This window comes from Chlorocebus sabaeus, chromosome 25 (genome assembly GCF_047675955.1).
Source record: "Chlorocebus sabaeus isolate Y175 chromosome 25, mChlSab1.0.hap1, whole genome shotgun sequence".
Lineage (NCBI taxonomy): Eukaryota > Metazoa > Chordata > Mammalia > Primates > Cercopithecidae > Chlorocebus > Chlorocebus sabaeus.
Window position 1 is genome coordinate 59400048 of NC_132928.1, and position 19942 is coordinate 59419989.

A 19942-nucleotide genomic window follows, 5' to 3' on the forward strand; every position below is an offset into this window, starting at 1 on the left:
AGATTGGAGAACATTCTACAGGATATCTTGCCAGCACTCCTCAGGACTACCAAGGTCGTTTAAAAAAAAAAAAAAAAAAAAAAAGGAAAGACTGAGAAACTGTCACAGACCAGAAGAGACTGGGGAGAGATGACAACTAAATGCACTGTGCTACCTTGGGTCAAATCCTGGACTAGAAAGAGGACATTAATGAAAAAACAGATGAAAACCAAATAAATCCTGAAATTCAGTTAATTTTTAAAAAAAAATTGATGGTCTCTAAAGTCTCTTCCAGCTGGTAGCTATAATAATAGCATTTATTATCTAATTGCTTCAAAACTGTTCATATTGCTTACAAAGTGCTAAGAGCAATGAAGTAAGGGAACTATTAAAGTAGAATGCAAGGCTTTAATCAGCTTTTTCCTCCCTCTCTCTTCTGACTTCCTGTAGTTGTGTGTTTCAGTGATGTAGTGTATGATTAGTTCATTTTTGAGGCAATAGTGTAATAGTGAAAGTCTGCTGTCTCTTGTTACTTTCCCAAGTCAGTGCCCATCCTCTTTTCATAGTAAGAATGGACTCTAGTGAACCAGCAGGTTTCCATCCGTTTGCAGTCCTGAGCCATGGGGCTCCCGTCCTGTGCTATTATGCTCTTACACGGTTGCTATGGTGATGGTCATGGTGGCAGGCCTACCTTTGGCTCATTTGATTTTCCTGGACAGTTTCTTTGCTTTAAAAAAAAAAACACACACACACACACACACACAGTTTATGAAGCCCCAATGTGAAATCATGCTGGCCGTGATTCATGATATTTTCCTGAGACTCTATAATGTTTCTTTTTTCTAAATAAGCAATTTCAGGTCAGGTAAAAATGTGAGTAAATCATGCCTGGCTCTTGTTCCAGATGTATCAATTTCTGTTCATTCCCCTTTTCCCCCCTCATGGCTTTGGGACAATAAAAATAAGCAATGCCTCCACTCTGGAGCCTTTCTGAGTATGCAATATATAAATGGTGTACCGTGCAGGGAGCAATATTTCCTTACCTTGGTCATTACCAACCTTAGCGTTTTCTCTGGCAATTATCTGAAACAGAGCAATAACGTGGAGTAATGATCTTGGCACACTTGAGACCCTGGGAGGATCAAAGAGGCTGATGTGACAGTTCATGAAACAGGGAGGAAGCAAACCGTCCCCAACTGCCAACACTAACACAGCTATGTGCTTCAGAGTCTGGGAGAGCCCAGTTGCCAAGTGTCTGCCTGCATTTTCTTTGAGGGGGCCAGCCCCAGAGCAGGTCAGGAAAATTGTGGCTTTTATCAAGCAGACACCGTGGCTCTCTTTGAGGATGGCCAAAGACTCACTCACTGCTAGTAACTGCAACACATGTGGTCTTTTAAAGAGAGGACATGAATATTTTCATTAACTGGGAAAGAAGGTGCCCACATGAGACTTCATTTATTTGGGAGACTTAGGGCAGGGCTGAAAGGGGCAGGATGTTTATAAAGAAATTAACAGTGAGGGCTCTGGAGACAGACTGCCTGGGTTTTAATCCTGGCCCTTTAAGTTACCATTCTGTACAAGTTACCATTCTGTACAACGTAAGCAAATTCTAACCTCTCTGCCTAAGCTCCCTATCAGTAAAATGAAAGTAATGGTAATACCCACGTCACAGGCTGTCCTGGCGATTAACATGTGAGAAGTACCGAGAACACTGCTCGGCACATGGTAAGTACTCAATAAATGTCAACTGCTATCGTTATTTTCAGGATAGGAGGGTGGTATTCAAATCCTGGGCTTACACAAGGGGTTTTTCATTGAGAGAAGTCCACAAAGGTAGAAAGGGTAGTCCTTGGTGAGCCTTAAATGGACTTGGCCAAAGAAGTTTACATTTTTATGTAGCCTGAGTGACAGAGCGAGACTCTGTTTTTAAAAAAAAAAAAAAGAAAAAAGAAAAGAAAAAAGAAATGGGGCCTTCTGAGGAAAAAACTGGTAGTGCTGTGGATTTTGAATTAGAGGGATGCTGCAGAAACTGACCCTGAGAAAATATTCTGCTTTATGTCGAGCTCTTCCCCATATAACACAGAAAGATTTTTCTATCATTATTGTGTCCAGCATATAAGTATTAAAAACTAAAACATCTCGGTAATTCAACAAAATTTCTTAACAAAACACTAATTCCTCAGAGTTTTACAAGTACAGAGTACCTTTATATAGAGCATATTATAATGAAGCTCATAATAATTTTCATAACAAATATGATTTGGCAACTGAGAATTCTCTTTTAAGAAGATTCTGTTTTCCTAGTTCCATGCACTTTTTTAATGGTGGAGCTGACATTTGGATCTGTGCAACTATGTGTAAAATAGATCTTACACATTTTGGCCAAAAGGCCAAGTTATTTCAATTACACAAATGTATGAGAAGAAAGTCCAGTATAAATAGGTTTTTCAAATACTCCTCGAAATTAAATTCAAAATGTTACTCCAAGTGTAAGTCACAAATTCTACAAATAGAATGATTTGCAGAGGCCCAAATATTCCATTTACATTATATTTGGAACACAAAGCAACTTGAATTTAGGTCCATTTTTTTCTCTGTGTGTTTGTGTGTGTGTGTGTGTGTGTGTGTGTGTGTGTGTTTTATACTTTAAGTTCTGGGATACTTGTGCAGAACGCGCAGGTTTGTTACATAGGTATACACATGACATGGTGGTTTGCTGCACCTATCAACCCATCATCTACATTAGGTATTTCTCCTAATGCTATCCCTCCCCCAGCCCCACACCTCCTGACAGGCCCTGGTATGTGATGTTCTCCTCCCTGTGTCCATGTTTTCTCATTGTTCAACTCCCACTTATGAGTGAGAATATGTGGTATTTGGTTTTCTGTTCCTGTGTTAGTTTGCTGAGAATGATGGTTTCCAGCTTCATCCATATCCCTTCAAAGGACATGATCTCATCCTTTTTATGGCTGCATAGTATTCCATGGCGTATATGTGCCACATTTTCTTTATCCAGTCTATCATTGATGGGCATTTGGGTTGGTTCCAACTCTTTGCTATTGTGAACAGTGTGGCAATAAAGATATGTGTGCATGTGTCCTTATAGTAGAATGATTTATAATCCTTTGGGTATATACCCAGTAATGGGATTGCTGGGTCAAAAGGTATTTCTGGTTGTAGATCTTTGAGGAGTCACCAAACTGTCTTCCACAATGGTTGAAATAATTTATACTCCCACCAACAGTATAAAAGTGTTCCAATTTCTTCATATCTTCTCCAGCATCTGTTGTTTCCTGACTTTTTAATGATCGCCATTCTAACTGGCATGGGATGGTATCTCATTGTGTTTTGGATTTGCATTTCTCTAATGACCAGTGATGATCAGCTTTTTTTCATAGTTTGTTGGCCACATAAATTTGTTCTTTTGAGAAGTGTCTGTTCATGTCTATTGCCCAATTTTTGATGGGGTTGTTTGCTTTTTTCTTGTAAATTTGTTAAAGTTCCTTGTAGATTCTGGATATTAGCCCTTTGTCAAACAGATAGATTGCAAAAATGTTCTTCCATTCTGTAGGTTGCCTGTTCAATCTGATGATAGTTTCTTTTGCTGTGCAGAATTCTTTAGTTTAATGAGATCTCATTTGTCAATTTTGGCTTTTGTTGCCATTGCTTTTGGTGTTTTAGTCATGAAGTCTTTGCCCATGCCTATGTCCTGAATGGTGTTGCCTAGGTTTTCTTCTAGAGTTTTTATGGTTTCAGGTCTTACATTTAAGTCATTAACCCATCTTGAGTTAATTTTTATATAAGGTGTAAGGAATGGGTCCAGTTTCAGTATTTTGCATATGTCTAGATAGTTTTACCAACACCATTTATTAAATAGGGAATCCTATCTCCATTGCTTGTTTTTGTCTGATTTGTCAAAGAGCAGATGGTTGTAGATATTTGGCATTATTTCTGAGGTCTCTATTCTGTTCCATCGGTCTACATATCTGTCTTGGTACCAGTACCATGCTGTTTTGGTTACAGTAGCTTATAGTATCATTTGAAGTCCGGTAGCATGATGCCTCCAGTTTTGTTCTTCTTGCTAAGGATTGTCTTGGCTATAAAGGCCATTTTTTGGTTCCATATGAAATTTAAAGTAGTTTTTTTTTTTTTTTTTTTCTACTTCTGTGAAAAAAGTCAATGGTAGCTTGATGGGAATATCTTTGAATCCATAAATTACTTTGGAAGGTATGGCCATTTTCACAATATTGATTCTTCCTATCCATGAGCATGGAATGTTTTCCCACTTGTTTGTGTCCTCCCTGATTTCCTTGACCAATGGTTTATAATTCTCCTTGAAGAGATCCTTCACATCCCTTGTAAGCTGTATTCCTAGGTACTTTATTCTCTTTGTAGTAATTGTGAATGGGAGTACACTCATGATCTGGCTCTCTGTTATTGGTGTATAGGCATGCTTGTGATTTTTGCACATTGATTTTGTATCTTGAGACTTTGCTAAAGTCGCTTATCAGTTTAAGGAGAGTTTAAGCTGAGACGATGGGGTTTTCTAAATATATAATCATGTCATCTGCAAACAGAGACAATTCGACTTCCTCTCTTCCTATCTGAATACACTTTATTTCTTTCCATTGCCTGATTGCCCTGGCCAGAATTTCCAATACTTTATTGAATAGGAGTGGTGAGAGAGAGCATCCTTGTCTTGGGCCAGTTTTCAAAAGGAATGCTTCCAGCTGTTGCCCATTCAGTATGATATTGGCTGTGGGTTTGTCATAAATATCTCTTATTATTTTGAGATATGTTCCATCAATACCTAGTTTATTGAGAGATTTTAGCATGAAGGCGTGTTAAATTTTATTGAAGGCCTTTTTTGCATCTATTGAGATAATCATGTGGTTTTTGTCACTGGTTCTGTTTATGTGATGGATTACATTTATTAATTTGCATATGTTGAACTGGTCTTGCATCCCAGGTGTAAAGCCGACTTGATCGTGGTGGATAAGCTTTTTGATGTGCTGCTGAATTCAGTTTGCCATTATTTTATTGAAGATGTTTGCATCGATGTTCATCAGGGTTATTGGCCCAAAATTTTCTTTTTTTGTTGTGTCTCTGCCAGGTTGTGGTATCAGGATGGTGCTGGCTCATAAAATGAGTTAGGGAGGAGTCCCTCTTTTTCTATTGTTCGGAATAGTTTCAGAAGGAATGGTACCAGCTCCTCTTTGTACCTCTAGTAGAATTCGGCTGTGAATCTATCTGTTCCTGGGCTTTTCTTGTTTGGTAAGCTATTAATTACTGCCTCAATTTCAGAACTTGTTATTTGTCTATTCAGGCACTTGACTTCTTCCTGGTTTAGTCTTTGGAGGGTGTATGTTTCCAGGAATGTATCCATTTCTTCCAGATTTTCTAGTTTATTTGCATAGAGGTGTTTATAGTATTCTCTGATGGTATTTTGTATTTCTGTGGGATCAGTGGTGATATCCCCTTTATCATTTTTTATTGTGTCCATTTGATTTTTCTCTTTTCTTCTTTATTAGTCTGGATAGCAGTCTGTCTATTTTGTTAATCTTTTCAAAACACCAGCTTCTGGATTCATTGATTTCTTGCAGGGTTTTTTGTGTCTCTATCTCCTTCAATTCTGCTCCAGTCTTAGTTATTTCCTGACTTCTTCTAGCTTTTGAAATCGTTTGCACTTGCTTCTCTAGTTCTTTTAATTGTGATGTTCGGGTATGGATTTTAGATCTTTCCAGCTTTCTGATGTGGGCATTTAGTGCTATAAATTTCCCTCTAAACACTGCATTAACTGTGTCCCAAAGATTCTGGTATGTTGTGTCTTTGTTCTCATTGGTTTCAAAGAATTTATTTATTTCTGCCTTAATTTCGTTATTTACCCAGTAGTCATTCAGGAGCAGGTTGTCCAGTTTCCATGTAGTTGTGTGGTTTTGAGTGTGTTTCTTAATCCTGAGTTCTAATTTGATTGCACTGTGGTCTGAGAGACTGTTTGTTATGATTTCCTTTCTTTTGCATTTACTGAGGAGTGTTTTACTTCCAATTATGTGGTCAATTTTAGAATATATGTGATGTGGTGCTGAGAAGAATATATATTCTGTTTATTTGGGGTGGACAGTTCTGTAGGTGTCTATTAGGTCCATTTGGTCCAGAGTTGAGTTCAAGTCCTGAATATCCTTATTAATTTTCTGTCTCATTGATCTGTCTAATACTGACAGTGGGGTATTAAAGTCTCCCACTATTATTGTGTCTAAGTCCCTTTGTACATCTCTAAGAACTTGCTTTATGAATGTGGGTGCTCCTGTATTGGGTGCATATATATTTAGGATTGTTAGATCTTCTTGTTGCACAGATCCCTTTACCATTATGTTATGTCCTTCTTTGTCTATTTTGATCTTTGTTGGTTTAAAGTCTGTTTTATCAGAGACTAGAATTGCAACCCCTGCTCTTTTTGCTTTACATTTTCTTGGTAAATATTTCTCCATCCCTTTATTTTGAGCCTATGTGTGTCTCTGCATGTGAGATGGGTCTCCTGAATACAGCATACTGATAGGTCTTGATGCCTTATCCAATTGCCAGTCTATGTCTTTTAATTGAGGCATTTAGCCCATCTACATTGAAGGTTAATATTGTTTTCTGTGAATTTGATCCTGTCATTATGATGCCAGCTGGTTATTTCATGTGTTAAAAGCTGCTTTAAATTTTGTGTTTTTACTTTTTACTGATACATAATATTTTACATTTTAAGAAAGGTGGATGTGATGTTTTGTTACATGCAGAGGTTGTATAATGATCAAGTTGGGATATTTGAGGTATTTATCACTTTGATTATTTATTTTTTCTATGTGTTGGGAACAATTCAAGCTACTCTCTTCTAGCTATTTTGAAATACATAATACATTGTTTAACTATAGTCACTCTACTTTGCTGTTGAACAATAGAAGTTGTACCTTTTATCTAACTGTATGTTTGTACCTGTTAACCTACCTCTCTTCATCCCTGCTTCACCTACCCACCCTTCCCAGACTCTAGTATTTATCATCTGTTTTTAAAAGCCCTTCCCATCTTTTCTCTCTCTCCTATCCCTTTTTCCTTCCTTCTTTCCATCAATAAAGATGTAATAAGTATCTTCTCTCTGCTAGATACTGTACCAGATGCTTCCATATTTGTTTTCATCAGTCCAGTGTTTTTGGTTTGTTTGTTTTCCTATTAAAGCTTCACTGTCAATGATGATAGTAAAGAGCCCTGAATAAAGCACCATAACCGTTGTTTCATGAAGTTCTCTTATAAAGGCTCACACTTTATAAGAAAAGTACTATTGCAATGCTTCTTGGGGGATTCTCCGAGCATTCTTTGAGGCCTTCATGATCTCCCTTTTCAGTGAACCAAGTCCCCTCCAAAGACAGACACCTTTGGCGTCAACTAAGATTCTTAAGAATTGGATCCTGGTTGTGATTCCTATGTGACCTGAAGGTAAGCCAGTAACTCAATTTATCTCATATTTGGTTTCTTAAACTAATATTTTATGAATACTTGCCAGATAGTGCAAAATAAATAAAGCATATATATGGACAAATCATTTGATTTTGGATTCTTTAATAAAAGTAACAGAAAGGCAATAAAGTTAAGATTGAAAAAAATTGTTCTTTTAGTGTTGAATTCACTTCTTCCTTCATGGAGTTTTTCCACTTCCTTAAGGAGCTTAGAGTAACTAAAAAACAAACAACTAAGTGACTGGAAAGTAGATATTAAGAAAGAGTGGTGCAAATTCTGTGCATCCTATGATTTAACTAAAGAGATCATCTCATAAAAGAGCGACACTGAAAACTTCTGCAGAGACAATGCGGTGCAGTGGAGAGAGCACTAACTTCAGTGCCGGCTGTGAGACCTTGAACTTGTTGGACCTCAGTTTCCACCTCTACAAAACAAGGAAGTTACAGTAAAATATCTACAAGATCTTCTCTGCACAAAATGCCTAGGATTCTCAGGACCACTTAGCAATAGCCTTCAGTATAAATTTCCAACCATTAATTTGAAAGTTCTTAGAATTTAAAATAGTCATAATCTTGCAGTTCTGCTCTAGTCCACTTCAAACTCACACCTTTTGATGGGTTAGCCAGAGAACATAGTGTTTTCTCAGAGTTCCTTGTTCTGAGTAGAGTTACGCTCCAGTTCTACTGCCTCTGGTTTACTTATTGCACATTGTAGTAAAATTCGGCATCCAACTGTTTAATAAAACTCATTGAACCACAGTTGAAGGCTCCAGATTATTTACTACCTAGGGTCTTCTTAAATTTATTCCCACATAATAAGAGTGTGATAAAAGCTGAAAAAACATTTCTAAAATCTGTATTCTTTTTCCTGGAGGCAGCTGAACTCAGCTTTCAAGGTTTGACCATCTTATCAGTCATCAAAGAAATGTATGGCCAGGATCAAGTATATGGCTATTCTTGAACACTGCCATCACTTGTATCTAGGTGAAATTGAGTTGAATGAGCAAAGGAGACTGAATAATACTTTTTTTCACAGCGTTAAGGTTTAAGATAATTTATATAAAGTACTTGATATGTGGGAGACACACAGTAGGTCGTAGTCATTATCAAGGGATATGTTGATTTATTGAGCTCAATTCTCACCAAATCTCATTCCCACATAAAGTTCTTGCTAAACAGAAACCTGCACTTTCCCATAACTATCACGCTTTCTTTTGCCTCTGAGCCATTTCTTCTGCCTGTTCCAATGCCTCATCCCACTCTTTTTAACTGATGAATTCCTATTCAACATTTGGAATCTCAAGATCCATTCATAAATTCAACAGTATTTATTAGGGACCTGCTATGTCCAAGAAACTGTTCTTGATGTTGTGGATATATCAGGGAACAAAACTCATTTGTGTTTTCTCCTAACATGTCTTGTAATTACCAGCATGCTCATTTTTATCCCCACTGAACTGTACACTTGCTGGGAGTGAAGACAATGCCTCTCTTAAAAATGCAGCACTGAACAAAAGTCTGGCACAAAATAGCTGCTCAATAAACACTGAGCAAATAATATTAAGAATAAGAAATGAGAATACATAGAAAGATGAATGGGACAATACCTTGGTGGTGTTATTAGACTACTAATTACAACAGTAGCATATGAAGACACTATTCAGGCTGTGATCAACTGAACCCTAAAAACCTTTCTGATATTCACCATTAACTTTATTCTCAAAAATCACAAAACAAATGTATTAGTCCATTCTCACACTGCTATCAAGATACTACCCAAGGCTGGATAATTTATCAACAGAGGAGTTTTAATTGATTGACAGTTCCACCTGGCTGGGAGGCCTCATGAAACTTACAATCATGGCGGAAAGAGAAGCAGATACCTTCTCTACAAGGCGGCAGGAGAGAGAAAAAGCACATGTAGGAGGAAATGTTAAACACTTGTAGAACTATCAGATCTTGCGAGAACTCACTATCACAAGAACAGCATGGGGGAAACTGCCCCCATGACCCAATCACCTCCCACCAGGTCTCGTCATTGACACATGAGGATTATGGGATTATAATTCAAGATGAGATTTGGATGAGGACACAAAGCCAAACCATTTCAACAAAGGAGAATTATACATCTGTTTCAGTCTAGGTACAAGTTTATATTTTTCTAGAATTTTTATCCTTTTACCACAGAGGGAATTTTTTTTTAAACAAGCTTTTAAGAAAGCCACTAAGGCAAGAGAGAAAAAGGAATAGGACAGTTCCAAAGGAGCTGAGGTAAAGGCTAATGGGTCTTGCAGGGTATTTTCAAAAGACTAGTCAAGAGGGTGGCACTTGTGGAAAAGGAGCATGAAAGGAATATCATGGAAAAGGAAGAAAACCTAAAACAGCAGAAAGAAAAAACTTTTATTTGAAAAAAAAGAAGCACTATGGAGGAAAGACATCAACAATTAAAAACATGAAAACAGCAAAAACAGTAAAAGTAGTAAATGCGATTACAGATTATACATACAATTGTTTTATTTGATTTACTCAGCAGCTCTGTGGGTTCTGTAAGAGAGGTATCATCCTCCCCATTTCACAGATAAGGAAACCAAGGTGCAGAGACTTGCCTAATTACATAGCCAGTAGTCGAAGTTCTCTGACTTATGATCTAAGAATATTCTCACATAGAAAAGGGGAAAGATAAGATTTAAAAAATCAAAGATAAGAATGAAGAGAAGGCAGTGATTAATAAACGCTTGTTGCATGAGTGGGACAGAGATATATAACAGGAAAGACTGAAAATACAAATTTCAACTTCAATGGAGAATATTTCTCTGGGGTCCCTAAACATTTTCAAGACTTTGGCTCCTGACTCCTACAGATATCATTGTGGATATGATGTAACTCAGTGGAAGAAATCCCTATTCTTGTTTATAAATTAAGAGATTAATTAATAAATAGTAAGTCAATTATTATTTGTTGACCACAGTATCAGTCAGGGTTGAAGCAGGAAAGAGATGGCTCACTTAAAGGGTAAAGAGTATTTAATGAAGGGACTATTTACACATTTGGAGGGAGGGAGAATAACAAAGGGACTGTTCATAGTGGGAAGTGGTCTTTACTCTTGCACCCCGAGGGCAATGAATGAGAGGGAGCACAGATCCCAGTGGGCGCTGCAGCCATGAGACAGGGCTGCTTGACAAGAGCTGAGGTCTCTGGGTCTCTGATAAGAGAATGCAGCCATGATGATGAGAGCAGAGAGAAGGATGCCGTGCCAAATACCTTCTTTTCCAAAAAAAGATAAAATCAAGAAAGAAAGATAGGAATAAAGGGAAGAGACGAAAGACTGTACTACTTCAACAAAATGTGAAAAAGGAGGAAAAAACATCTTTCTTAAGGTGTGGGAATTTAGAAAATGGGGAAATATATACAAACTTTAGTTATATTTTCCAGTTTTGTCCATTCATTCTGCAACAGTATAATGAATCTACTACACTGCAGTCATTCAGAAACCTTGGGGTTAATGGGACAACAACACAAAATCCCTGCCCCCAAAGAAATCAGTCCACTAGGATACACATGCAAGTGAACAACAGCAACAAAACCAAAATAATATAATGTTATAAAAGATACACACACAATTTCATGGTGCAAAGACAGCAAGTGCTATTCTTGGTAGAGCTGGAGAAGATTTGCAAGTGAGAGGGACATCTGAATGGCATTTTAAATCAGCAGTTTTGCAAGACCAGGGAAATAAAGGCATCTCAAGTATGGGGAGTGGCTTGTGTCCAACTGTGGAAACTCTAAAGGACCTGATGATTTAAGGAGCTGCAACAATTCAGCCTGGCTTGAGTTTGGGGTGGTTGTCAGGGAGTATTACACTAAAGACCATTAACTTGACTCTAAATAACAGTTGCAGACTTTAAAGCAAGAAAGTGATATGGTTACATTTATGTATTAGAAAGACCATTACTGAAGTATTGTTTCCAATTTAAGGAATGGAAGGGGTGGGGAGGAGGAACAGTCAAGTATAAATTTATTTCCTCTAAATTTCTATCTTTCTGTCAGTCACTTTTTTCGTCTTTATTGTATTTGCTTGATTTTTTTAAAAAGGGGAGCGCATTTTAATGAGATAAGAAGAGGAGAAGTGCTGAGTGAAAGATGGGGTTTATTTTCACATTGGTGTCATTGCCTTGCAGACATTCTGGTAAGGTCCTGCAGGTAAAGGAGCTCTCCTACTCAACGACTGACCTTGGTAGGACCATCGCCACCGAACTGCATTCAGGGAATTTCACTTCTCTTTTCCTTCTAGATGTGGCCAGTCCATCAGCAAAGCCAGGAAAGAGCTATGGGAAGGAAGCTTCATCCCCTACCCACTGCATCATTATTGGCAACAGTAAGAAGCAGAGCTGGGAATTTGAGAAGCAAACCAATGCCTTCTGCTTCTCTTCATTATTCCTGACAACAGATGGAAAAGAGGCAAACCCTCACCTTCTGTGGTCGCTTCTGATACTCATCCGGGAACCTCATTCTCAGTAGCTACAGATTTCCCTAATCACTCATCTTAACTTAACTTGACACTGCATTTTAGTACCTTTCATGAGAAGGGTCTTGGGAGGCCGTAAACCTATGTTCCTGGGAAAAGAATATACTGCATTAAACAGAGCAGGAGAGGAGCTGCAGATTTCCAGCTCTCACAGTTTGTTCGCTTGCGGAGACTAGGCTGCAATGTGCTCTTGAAATCACTGGGGTGGGCCTTGTTTCTGAGGAAATAAAGAGGCCCCAGAACCTCCCAAGTGAGCGAAGAATGATTTCCAGATACTCAAATGGAGTGGCCTTCTGGCTACATGAGCTGGATGTGCTTGGCAGTCTTTCCATCTGGCTGGCCAGTATCCTGAGGTTAGCAAAGCAGAAGGCAAATCTTTGGGGAGCTAAAAGACATGTGCACGTGCCAGTATTTTTGACAAATGCTCAGTTAATTGTTTTCTATGATTCTTCTCCCGAGACACAAACTGTGTGCACCAGGCATCAAGAACTATCCCCATCCCACCACCCCAGATCCCAAGGGAAACTTCATAATTACACACATTTGGGCCAAGCATGTACCCCACAGGAAATGGACAGATCAGCCCCTAGGGATGAAAGAATGATGCAGGGCATGGGAAAGCAGAGAAATCTCCTGAGTGAGAAAGAAGACAAATTCACATAAGCCTGAGAGCTTATATACCAGTAGGAGAAACTCGGAATTTCTTGTCAGGATACTAAGGAAATGGTGGTCAGAAGAGGCCTGGGTAAGTTGATGAAAAATCTGTATTGTTCTATATCTGGTAAACAATTTAGTATTTGGAAACCACAACATTCCAGGATGGAACTCAATTTTGGATCAGTTACTGGAAATAGTGGCATATACAATGGGTTCCAAAACAGATTATGCATAAGTAGAGATGAATCAGGGGTCTAAACTTTAAAATCCATGATCTTCATGAATGTTTTTTTCCAGATCTAGTCCTTTTACGATTTTGTCTCTTTTTTGTTCTACAGCTTTTTCTAGTTATATTTAGGTCCTGCCATTTATTCATCAAATATTTTGTAGTTGAGCACTGTGTAGGATGCTTATGTACTCTGCTCTTGTTGAGTTACAAAGCTTTAGAAGATATAATTCTCTGAATGAATGTTAACTGGATGAAAATCTCACCTGTACACACCAATGTTGCTTATCAGAGCAACAGACTGGAATAGTAAAGAGCCCCAGTTCTACTACCAACACTGCTGGAGAATTGGCTTCTGCAGAAGATAACTCAATTTCAACTTACGGTATTTTTGTCAAATGTTTTGAATCAAGAGATTTCTGCACTAGGTATAAAATCTAAACTCTCTATATATGTTTTTAAAGTAATTTTTGTTTGCTTCCACTAAAGGTAGATTTTACAAGCAATGACAACATAACACGTCAAGTCAATTTAAAGATCTGCAATCTAAATAAGTTTCTTTAAGACAACTAAGATAATGAGTTACTTATTTAAGGATTGATTATCCATTCTCTTTGGAATTCAAAATTTTCAGAGAGAATAGAAATTCCTCAAAAAAAAGTTGAATTTAAAAGGCATTGAAATCATAAAGATGAAACAGATATGTAGTTGGTTAATAGATTTTACATGCCTGAGAAAATCTGTAAATAACTTCAATAAAATGTTTACTGAAAGAACAAGAGTACAAGAGAAGCAAGTATCAACAACAATGACAAATCTAAAAAAAAAAAAAAAAAAAAAAAAAACTTGAACAAAAAATTTGTCATCAGGAAATAAATGAGTCAGATGAGAAGCAGTATTGGTAAATTCAAGTTTAAAAATTTGACCAAGACATTCAATATAAGAAGTAGAAGTCGAACAAAATGAAATAAAGGCAAGAAAAAAAAAGTTTGAGGCAAAGGCAAGTAAAGGAAAGAGATTGAACTCATTTTTGCTTTACAAAAATATTTTAAAAATAAAAACTTCATGACTGTTTAAAATCACATTAACTTATTTTAGAAAAAAAAATGCTTTATTTTGTTTTGGCTTGTTTTTCAACCAGGAGATAGCCCAGTTTGTGTGAAATAGAAATACCAACCAGAAAGTTTTGTTGGATTAAAAATATATCACTACAGCTCTGAAATTAGTATAAGGCTAATTAGTATAAGGCTATGTGCATAGAGTGCCCTTTAATAAGCAGTAGTAAAACATTTTAGAATGCTTTGTTTGAAAAATAAAAAAATCCCTCAATGAAGCCTCTTCCAGACATATGTCATGGGTTTTTTTGTTGCTGAATTCTTCCATATTAACAAACTAAGTTGCTCTTCCTTTCATTCCTTTGGCCACAGGACAGATGAAATTCACCAAAGTCTCTACCACAGACATTCTCAGATGGTCCTAATAAAAAGAAGAAACCCAAACCAGAACTGGTGGTCCACATTGTGAGAGTTGCTGAATATCATCACAAAGCAATAATTATCCAACAGCATGCTTGGTGGCTCAACATTCTGAAAGGCAAATGTCAAGGGCATATAGTCTCAACCATATTGCTATTGGGAGCTCATGTTTTTTGTGTTGGGTGGTCTTGTGTTCTGCCTGGTGGTCTTTCTCCTGCCTGCTATGACAGCACTAATGATTTCATGTACACAGTATTCACTTGTCTCCCTGTAGTAGTGCATGACAAGTCATAAAAGACAGACTGCCCAGAAATGACACTGCAGTATTCCAGACATTTTCTCTCTTGGTGGTGACAGTTCCAAATCAAGCTGGCTCAGTGCTTTTAAGTCAAAGCATTTGTCTAAGTGGTGGTTCAAAACACAGTCTTAGATCTGGAAAATCAAACTAGGCTCTTCTCACTTCTCGCATCACTGCTGGTAATAAATATTCAACTGCCGGACCACAGATAGCAGATTATGACAGATGACACAGAATAGAATCCAACTCTTTCTTTCTTAACTGTGAGGAACTCATCTTTTGGTTAGAGAGATTTCACTACCTTTTAATAAGCGTAAATAGGTCATTTTACAAACTTTCTTCCACACTCACTCAGGATTTTTTTCCCAAATTCCCACAAAGAGTAGCAAGGGAAGCTTCATAGCTGCATAGAATATTAATATAATTTCTGTTCAGAGGATCAAAGTATCACATACTCAAAAATCAATCCAGGCAGTTATCCCAGCTTTAACTCTAAAGAATATATTAGAACATTCTTTATCAGAAGTTGACCTACAATTCTGGATAGGGCAATCAGACCAAGAATTTACTCTCCATAGACTTGGGGCCATCAATTAGATTAGGTTTGGGGAATTCAGTGCTCTCCCCATAAACCACCCATCCCAAGTGATCTTCCTGCAAAATCCTACATTCACTACCTCTACCATTCACTGGCCATTTTATTACTTTTGACCTTTTATTGTGGTTACACTTTCATAATAATTCTTTTGTTAAACGAACATAAATTGAGTCTCTATTAAACCTTTTTAAGACCTAGAAAAAGCTTCTAAAATGGAGTGATACTTGAGCTGGCCATTCTAAGTGCTTCTATCACATCCTTAAGAAATATTTGATGCAGAACCTGCCACGCTACATTGTAATCATTTTGCTTCATTGACTGTTTCTCCTGCTTTATTATAGGTTCCTTGAAAACAGATACCAGACATATTTATCTTCTCATATGAGTGCCTAAACTCTGTGCCTGGTTCAAAGCACAGGGTCGATACATGTTTTCATGAGTAGATTAAACTTGGCCCATTGGAGGGGAGAGAGTGATTACAAGGACAAATAAGATTTAGTTTTATCCCTCAAGGTCTTTCTGAGTTAGCACATGGCTAGGTACAGAGTAGATGCTCAATAAATGCTGGTTGGTTAGTCAATTCTCAGACAGTTATTTTCCTTCAGATAGAAAGACAAGGTTACCAAAATGAATATATACCAGCAAAGCCAGTTATGGTTTTATTTTGAAATATCAATACCTTTCCTCACTTCACTCAGGACCCCAAGTACTAATGAACAAGAAAGAAACAAAGCATAGGGATTGCTTATCATACCAAACATAATATCAGAAGCCAAAACTGAGACACATAGTCTTACACCAGTAGAGGATTTTTTTTTTTTTTTAAGACAGAGTTTCTCTCCTGTTGGCCAGGCTGGAGTGCAATGGTGCAATCTCAGCTCACTGCAAACTCCTCCTCCTGGGTTCAAGCCGTTCTCCTGTCTCATTCTCCTGTCTCAGCCTCCAAGTAGCTGGGATTTCAGGCATGTGCCACCCACACCCGGCTAATTTTGTATTTTTAGTTGAGATGAGGTTTCTCCATGTTTGTCAAGCTGGTCTCAAATCCTGACCTCAGGTAATCCACCCGCCTCAGCCTCCCAAAGTGCTGGGATTACAAGCGTGAGCCACCACACCCAGCCTCGAGGATATTTTAAAATAGAACCATTCTGGATCAACCAAGGTGTTTTGGTCTGTAATATGCCTCAAGAATTTCCAGTTAGACCTTGACAATTATATGAGAAAATAAATATAAAAATACTTTAAAACTGTATAACACACAATGAAAAGATAAGTGCTATAAATAGAACATGTATTTCTGCATTAAAAATACATGGACCAATTTGGTAAGTGCACACATGAAGAAATAGTGATTTGAGACATTCCCTAATTCACTTATACTCTTTTTTTATTAAGTAACTTAAAGCACAGGATCTATTGTAAAGTCAGAACTAAAAAGGACCAGAGAAGAAGAGGAAGTAGGTGACAGAAGAGTAGAATATTGTAAGAGGAAGGGACTTGGTACAGAATTACACAACCCAATAGAGAAAATTAGAAACTTATTCAACATCTATTAAACAGACTTTAACTGAGTATCACTGAGTGTCTCTGAGGTCCCAGACATGAAGCTAAGAGCTGTGAAGTGCATCAAGATGAATAAAATTCAGACTAGTGAAAGAAAGCTTATAGTCTGCGGGTTGGGGGGGCAGGGGGTGGGGGGCTAGGGGAAGGGAAAAAAAGACAAGTATGTATACAAATATATCAGAAGGCAGAAGTAATTATAGCTGGAGGAGAAGTTCAGATAGAGTGCTGTCGTAATTTAAAGGAAGAAAACATCTCTTCATTAAAGGATGCTTCAGGGTAATTTCATAGAAGGGATGTTATGTAAGCTCAGTCTGAGGTACAAGAAATTCAAGAGCTAGGTAAAGGATGAAGAACACTACATTTGGAATTAACACTATAAGAAAAGCATAGAGGTAGGAAACTTACTAGCTATGTTTAATAAGCATCAGGTACTCCATTTTGTCTAAAGTTTAAGGTATGCTTGAGGACATAGTGAGAAATGAGGCTGAAGAGTAGACTGTGGCTAGGTTATAGACAGTAGCCTGGAATACTAAGCCAAAGGATTTGGGCTTTATTCAGCCATCTCTGGGAGTTACTCAAGGTATGATAGGATCACAGCTGTATTTTTGAAGCTTAATCTAGACACAATAAAAGTAAGTTAGGTGAAAAAAGATTGGAAGCGGGAGATAAATTTAGATGTCATTAAAAATGCCAGTACAAAACTTAATAAACATCTTCAAGAAGGAGGTGACTGCTATAATATTCTGATATTTGCCATGGTCTACTCAGGCTGATGTAACAAAATACCATAAACTGAGTGGCTTACAAACAACATAAATGTATTTCTCACAGGTCTGAAGGCTGAGATGTTCAAAATCAAGGTGCTGTCAGATTTGGTGTCTAGTGAGGCTTGCCTTCTGGTTCATAGACAGTGCCTTCTCACTGTGTCTTCACATGATGGAAGGAACAAGGCTGCTCTCTAGCACCTCTTTTATGAGGGCACTAATCTCATTCATTAGGACAGAGTCTAATCATCCCCCAGTTAGGCCAACCTCCTACTACCATCACCTTGGGGGTTAATATTTCAACATATAAATATTGAGGGGACATGAATACCCAGACCACAGCAATAATATTAAATGTGACAAATACTGCTGTCTTGTAGAGTCAATGTAGGAATGAACCATGAAAGATTAGAAGGGAGGCCGGTATGAATTGGGACTGAGGTGAGGAATGACACCTGAAGGAATTTAGTGTCAGGTATGAACAAACACCATAGGAGCAAGATGCTTGCAATCTTAAGTCATACATAGGGTCTCATGACAGAATTAGGAAGGAGAAAGATGAGACACGATGGCAAAACAGAAGCCTTCAGCAATCATCCCTCCCATGGAAATACAAAATTGAATAACTGTTCACACAAGAAAGCACCTTCATAAGAACCAAAAATCAGGCGAGTGATCATGGTACCTGATTTTAACATCAAAGCAAGGAGACACTGAAGAGAGTAGGCAAGAGTCTTGAATTGCTGACACCACCCCTCCCCTATTCTCCTGCAGCAGATGTGTGGCACAGATTGAGAATCTGTGTGCTTGCAGGAGGGAGAGTGCAGTGATTGTTGTACTTTGCATTGGAACTCAGTGCTGTCCTGTCACAGAAAGCAACATTGAGCAGAATACAACCAGCACTCAAGAAGAATGCATTTAGACCAACCTTAGCCAGAGGGGAATCACCCATCCCAGCAGTGGCAACCTGATTTCTGGCAAGTCCCACCACTGAGGGCTAAAGTGTGCTGCAGTTTTAAATAGACTTAAAAGGCTGCCTAGGCCACAAGTACTGCAATTCCTGGGCAAGTCCTTGCGCTGTGCTGAGCTTAGAACCAGTGGACTTAGGATGCATGCAGTCCTACTGAGACACCAGCCAAGATGGCTAAGAGTTTTCTTGCATCACCCCTTCCCAACCCCAGGCAGAACAGCTTGCAGCTCCAGGAGGAGCTCCTTCCCTCTGCTTAAAGAGAGGAGAGAGGAGAGTAGAAGACTTTGCTTTGCAACCTGGATACTAGCTCAGCCACACTAGAACACCCAGCGAAGTCTTGAGGCCTCCATTCTAGGCCCTAGCTCCTGGTTGACATCTCTAGACACACCAAGGGCCAAAAGGGAGCCTGTTGCCTTGAAGGGAAGGACCTAGTCCTGGCAGGGTTCATCATCAACACTCCACTATCAGCAATGGACAAATCATCCAGACAGAAAATCAACAAAGATACACCAGACTTAATCTGCACTATAGACCAAATGGACCTAATAGATATTTACAGAACATTTCATATTATGGCTACAGAATACATATTCTTCTCCTTAGCACATGAATCATTCTCAAGGATAGGTAATATGTTAGTCCACAAAACAACTCTTAAAAATGTTTTTAAAAATTGAAATAATATCAAGTACTTTCTCTGACCACAATAGATTAAAACTAGAAATCAATAACAAGAGGAACTTTGGAAACCACAGAAACACATAGAAATTAAACAATATACTTCTGAGTGGCCAGTAGGTTAATGAAAAAATTAAGAAGGAAATTTTTAAAATTCTTGAAACAAATGAAAATGGAAACACAACATAACAAAATGTATGGGATACAGCGAAAGCAATAAGAGGAAAGTTTATAGCAATAAACACATACATCAAAATAGCAGAAAAACTTCAAATAAACAACCTAATGATGCATTGTGAAGAACTCGAAAAGCAAGAGCTAACCAAACTCAAAATTGGGAGAAGAAAAGAAATAATAAAGATCAAAGCAGAAATATGTGAAATTGAAATAAAAACAATACAAAAGATCAATGACACAAAAAGTCATTCTTTTTAAGTTAACATTAACAAACCTTTAGCCAGACTAAGAAAAAAAAGAGAGAAAATTCAAGTAAACAAAATCAGAATTCAAGTAATGAAAAAGGAGACATTACAACTGACACCATAGAAATTCAAAGGACTATTAGAGACCACTATGAGCAATATATGCCAATAAATTGGAAAACCTAGAAGAGATGGATGAATTCCTAGATACATACAACCTACCAAAATTGAACTGGGAAGAAATCTAAAACCTGAACAGAACAATAACAAGTAAGACGATAGAAGCAGTAATAA

General features: G+C 37.8%; 1 long non-coding RNA gene across 1 annotated transcript; it reads left to right on the forward strand.

Annotated features, from left to right (window-relative positions):
* Positions 1 to 1633: 1633 nt before the first annotated feature.
* LOC103230607 (uncharacterized) lies at positions 1634 to 14887 on the forward strand. The gene is made up of 4 exons (XR_496613.3): positions 1634 to 1704; positions 7364 to 7455; positions 11767 to 12745; positions 14311 to 14887. It is a non-coding gene; the product is annotated as an uncharacterized lncRNA (long non-coding RNA).
* Positions 14888 to 19942: the final 5055 nt, after the last annotated feature.